Source organism: Centruroides sculpturatus, unplaced genomic scaffold (genome assembly GCF_000671375.1).
Source record: "Centruroides sculpturatus isolate CEXI.00-Female unplaced genomic scaffold, Cexi_2.0 scaffold266, whole genome shotgun sequence".
NCBI lineage: Eukaryota > Metazoa > Arthropoda > Arachnida > Scorpiones > Buthidae > Centruroides > Centruroides sculpturatus.
The window spans coordinates 595,331-601,120 of record NW_019384421.1 but is presented as its reverse complement, the minus strand read 5'-3'; the positions used below and the strand labels follow the sequence as shown (position 1 = coordinate 601,120).

The 5,790-nt window shown below is 41.2% G+C and overlaps 1 pseudogene; it reads left to right on the top strand.

The window, feature by feature from the left end:
• The first annotated feature begins 1,692 nt into the window (after positions 1–1,692).
• On the top strand, positions 1,693–4,998 carry LOC111619406 (annotated as a pseudogene).
• Positions 4,999–5,790: the final 792 nt, after the last annotated feature.

Genomic DNA, 5,790 nt, shown 5'->3' with positions numbered 1-5,790 from the left:
CATAATCCTTCTCAGTACTAGTTTCTTTCCGTTTCATGAAGTTTTCTTTCTCACGCTTTAGTTGGATCTCCAATTCTTGTTCCAAGGTGAAATTCAGGGAATACGGGTTATCTGGATCATCGCTTTCCACCTCCATAATCTCCTCTGCCATTGCTGCTGGTTCCACTATATATGTATTTACGCGATTCACTAAACTAACCAAGTTTGATCCCAATCGTTAGAGTGGTAAATAATTCAATTTTCATTTAAGATCATGTAGCGTGTCACAGACACCCCCTGGCATTTTTTTAGTCGCAATTTTTCCGAAATTTTTCAAAAAATTTAAAAAAATTCAAATTCTCTAATTTCTTCGAGCTGCGAAAAATTAAATAAATAACATTTTTATTGCGCACCGAGTTTATTCAGGAAAAAAAGTCGAAAAAGTGCGGTGTCTCGCAGCTGAAGCGGCGATCCGTCACGTGATTCATTGATGTCACAACCGACCGTAAATTAGAATTATGCACCTGGACTAGGAGAGGATGTTACTTATTTTATTTAGCGCGAAGACACTTTAGCGAGAGCGAAAAGTTAACTGTCAATTAGATCAGCAGAGGTAAAAGGACGGGTGGTGCGGTGTAGAGAGGGAGTGTAGCACGTGCTGCACTGAATGGCAACGTCGCTCTAGCCGCCGAGCTATAGTGCACTTAGCAAAGCGGCAACGCTGATAACGTAGACTTTTGCACCATTATTTAGAAAGTTAATTGAGTATTTGCGGATCCGCAGCGCTGGATCCAGCACCTGGTGCTGGATCCAGCAGGCCGAAAAATGCGCTGGATCCAGCTGGATTGCTGGATGAGGGATCCAGCAATTGCAATCCCTAATAAGGACATATCTGTAAAAATTTTTTAAAAAGTCGAACTACTCAGGTTAAAACAATGGATGAATTTGACTACTTTGATCGGACGTCTTCGATAGGAATCAAATTGTCAGTCGGGGGTGACTCACCCCGCGATCTGGGCTCCGATCCCGTTACAATTGGTAACGAGGAGGGGAGACCAATTAGTGAACGGGGGTAGATCGGCATCGACCTATCGGAATGTTCGATCTGGGATTCAGAAAAAACTTATAAAAACCGCTCAAAAATAGGATGTGACGTTCTTGGTTCTTAGTTCGGTGTGCTCCGCTCCTGGATTTTTCCTGCGGTTCAACAACGGGAACTTGGTCGTCGTTCCGAAGGAAGTTTTCGCCATCCCGTCCCGGCAAGTTTCGCCAAGGGTAATCTGCTACGAGAATCATCCCTTTAATTTGTGCTGTGCGCCCCGGAGCCTACGTTTTCCTCATCATCTTCGCCAAAAGGAGAGAAGATCGTAGAAAAGATTGAACTTTATTTACGAACTGATTCACTCTGCGGATAGGCCTTACGCCGAAGTAAAACAGTAGTTGTAGCGAAATTTTTATATTTAATGAATAGTTTGCGATGAAGGACCTGTCTCACAAGTCAGTAAGTTTTTTCACTCCCGCACAACAGTGCTGACCGCTCGACTGTCGCGACACTTTCTCCCCAATCGGCAAACCTCACACTGGTGTCCGAGAAGTGGGATTTTAAGCCCCCAATCTCCATCGGGTCAACGACTTCACACTGGTGTCAGCAAGCGGGATTTTTCTGATTGTTTTTGCAACATTTGGAAACAATTTCAGTCCCACAATAATTGTTGAGGCAGCCGAGAGAAAAGTGGGAAGGAACTATGGAAACAGAGACAGGCTCTCCAGCGCCAGCTCGCGACTTAGGAGGCGGCTCGCTTAGCGCCCTTTCAGCCTTTAGTGGGATGATACCTACGTTCTCGGGAGACGTGGGGCGCGTAACAGATTTTTTTGATACGTTAGGAGAAGTCGCAGGATTAGCAGGTTGGACCCCTAAACAATGTTTAAGCATCGCTAAGTGTAAATTGACAGGGATAGCGAGAGATTTTGCGTGGCGCGACCTCCAAATGAAAGAAGTAACGGAGTACGCAACTTTTAAACGCCTAATGATAACTAGGTTTGACCAAGAACCATATTCCATTAAGGTACAGAAATTCCACGCGTGTACGCAGCGCAAAGACGAAAGAGTTCAAGAATTCGCCGTTAGGTTACAAACGTTAGTTAGCGCGATAATCGTAGATCAAACCGGGACAAACGAGCAAGAGAATGCCGTTATCAAGCGGTGTCAGCAGAGAGAATTGGACGAGAAACTCCGCATTCAATTCTTGCACGGCTTAAATGAAAAAATGAAGCGCAACGTAATGACACATGATCCAGCTACATTTTCAGAAGCTTTAAAAATAGCGATAAGAGAGGAAACAATTGAGCAATTGACTAGCAAACAGCGAAATTATATAGGAAACGTAGAGGAGTCGGCAGAGAATTCCCGAACTAAAGCTGACAAAACAAAACCCTGTAAGGAAGAGGCATTAGAAGCGAAAATTAACCAAATCGCTAAACAGATAGAAACTTTAGGGAAGAGATTAGACAATCGGTCCTCGACAGCGCAAACAACTAGTGCGCGAGGAGGAGAATTTAATCAAAATAGACGAATGACGACATCCGCGATGCGAGAGAGACAGGAAGTAGGAAACCCCAATACCTATTCGAGCTCTCCGCGCCGTTTTGGACAGCCCCAGCGCTCACAACAACCACGTTTTCCTACAAATAACCGACCGTCATTGAATTATTCCGTTCAGACCCCTTCGAGACGATACTCGGGATATAATTCACTTCCTTTTAGGTCAAATTACGAATGGGGACCGACAAATTATCGGCAATTTAATCCAAATTGGTTAGAAAGTGGAATTTATGCGTCGCCCCCACTACCCGATTGGTATAGAGGAAACACCGTTCCTCCACCCAATCGAGGGGAGTGGAGAGTAAACCCTAACGCTCCAGAATGGCGGGTTCCTGGTATAAATAATCCCTTTTCATCGCGATATCGGGAACAAATGCCTTTTTATCGAGAACAGTATAGACAGATGGGACCCAAAGACGATCAGGACTTTGAATATTTGCCTTTTAACCCGATGTCTTACGCACAAGGCTGGTTTCGAAACGACACTAATGCCGAGCAGTCCTTAGACAACGCGACCGTTCCTAAATATTTAGCGTTGCCTAGTCCTGAGGAAAGCCTACGGCAAGCAAACAATGTATCACAGGAGTTAAATAAGGATAACGTAGGGTTTAATCGTAACGGAAATAGAATAACTTCGGTGAAAACGAAAGAACAATGTCGAGATTTAGAGCAAATAATAGATTATCCGCGCGAAGCTACTCGTTTATCGGGTGTTGGAGAATCTAAATTGATAGATAGAGATTCACCCCCTTGCACTTTAGTCTGTGAAATCGAGAATAAAAGGGCGAAATTAACAATAGATACAGGTGCAGCAGTTTCTTTAATATCAAAAGATTTTTTTTCGAACTTACGTGAGTTAAAGAAAGCTGAAACCAGAGAGGTAGAATTACTTAGTGTCACCGGACACACGATAGACACGATCGGAAAATTCGATTTAGCATTTAGAATTGGGCAATTGAACTTTAGACACGATTGTTATATAGTGGATCCCAAAATAACAGAACCTAATAACGGAATCCTAGGTAGAGACATAATCGAAAAGTATGACCTTACAATTTCTATAAAAAATGCGAAGCTCATTTTCCCTACAGGTAACGAAGTTACAATCTGGGGATTGGCAAACCTTCATAATAATGTTAATAACCCACGTAACCTAAGTGAAGATGCTAGTCAGTTTGCAATGATAGAAAGACAAAAGAATGGGAAGGATGGTTTATATCAAAGGGATTTAAGGGATTTAACCCGAACGAACGGTAATAGAGAGAATAGCAAAACGGGAAATAAGAAAAAACAAAAAGGGAACAGTGCGCGAACAAAACAATCAAAGAAGAGAATTAAGATAGGCACATTTTTCAAAACAGAAAACGAGAAACAAAACAAAACATCGCAATCAAATGTTAACCCAACGCAAGGCTTTTCCTGGACGCTCACGAAAGCACACGCTAATGCGGATGCATTAAGTCGAGTACCTATAGCTCCAATAAATGAGATGCGCCCAATATATAGTAAAGCTCAGATTCGGGAACAACAGTTAGAGGACTCTTTTTGTAAAGAAATTAGACGACGTCTAGCGGAAAACACATTCCCGCAGGAACAGCGTCTGAACACAGATAGTAGCGAATTTTATCTAGATACGGATCAAACATTATATCACAGGAAGACAAATCCGGAAAGAAACGAAACTTGGGACAGATTAGTCATTCCTAAAATTATGGTCGAATACGTTTTGATGTTGTTCCATGATATTCCAAGTTCGGGACACTTGGGTGCGAAGAAGCTGAGAAAAAAATTACAGACGCAGTTTTATTGGCCTGATATGAATAAAGATATCATACACTATTGTCAGACGTGTCAGGAATGTAGTTTGCGGAGACAACCTCTACACGGACATCAAGCTCCCTTACAAACATTCCCTAAAATCACAAAAATATTTGAGAGAACAGCTTTAGACATTTAAGGTCCTTTTCCTACTACCAATAATGGCAACAAGTATCTCTTAGTTTTTGTAGATCACTTTTCTAGATGGGCAGAAGCAGTGCCATTACCAGACGTTACTGCTAAAACCGTCTCCAAAGCGTTCGTTACGCAGGTGATCTTACGACATTCAGTACCCAAACAATTATTGACTGATAGAGGTACAAATTTTACTTCAAAAATGATGCGAGAAGTTTGTGATCTCCTACACATAGAAAGACTTCTCACCACCGCATATCACCCACAGTGCAACCATGGTGGAACGATTAAACAAAACTTTAATAGATATTCTGACGCATTATGTAGATAAGGACCAGCGCAATTGGGATGAAATGGTTCCTTACGCCCTTTTTGCGTACAACACCACCGTTCATTCCAGTACAAACGAAACCCCATATTATTTGTTGTACGGAAGAGACCCAATTTATCCATTTGATGGATAAATTGGGTCTCTTCCGTACAACTGAACCCAACCAACCCAGTTACGATATTAGCGACAATTATGCAAGCGAACTGAGGGCAAGATTAGCCTTAGCACACAAACTGGCTCAAGAACATGCAGAAAAAGCCGCAATTGATAGAAAGGTATACCAACAGCGAAGAAATAAGCCATACAAACAGGGCCGGATCATCGAATAGACAAATGAGACAAATGTCTAGGGCCCGGATTTTTGAGGGGCCCGGTCAAACTGTCTATTTTGAAAAGATTTGTAAATAAGATAGTTTACTTTTCTGTTGGCCAACTGTATATAATAAACAAATAAACAAAAATATATTGCTTTTTATATCGTTATTGAAAATCTAAAGAAAATGTGTTCTTATTTTTTCTTATTGAAAGTAATTCTTCCGATAATTTAGATTTTTTTATAGCGATAAGAATAATATTAACTATATGTTTTCTTAATATCCTGTGAAATATTGTTAAACTAGCCGCCCGAGAGGCCCCCTAGTGGGCGTTTATAAATAATAAATTCCTATTGCAAATAAAAATAATAACATACTCAATTGTACTAAATAATAGCTGAAAATCATCACTAGGGCGCCCTAAGGGAGGTTTTTCAATGACTGTAAATCTAGTAGCAGCAGTGTCATTTTGTGACAATAATAATTATATTTTTAATTTAAATAATAGCTGGGGGCGCTCCTAGTGTTTAACAGTGAGTAGTTAGTTGTAGGTGTGAATTTTGAATTCTTTATTTTTCTGCTGTAAGGACAAGTTGAGGTTGAGAGGTAGG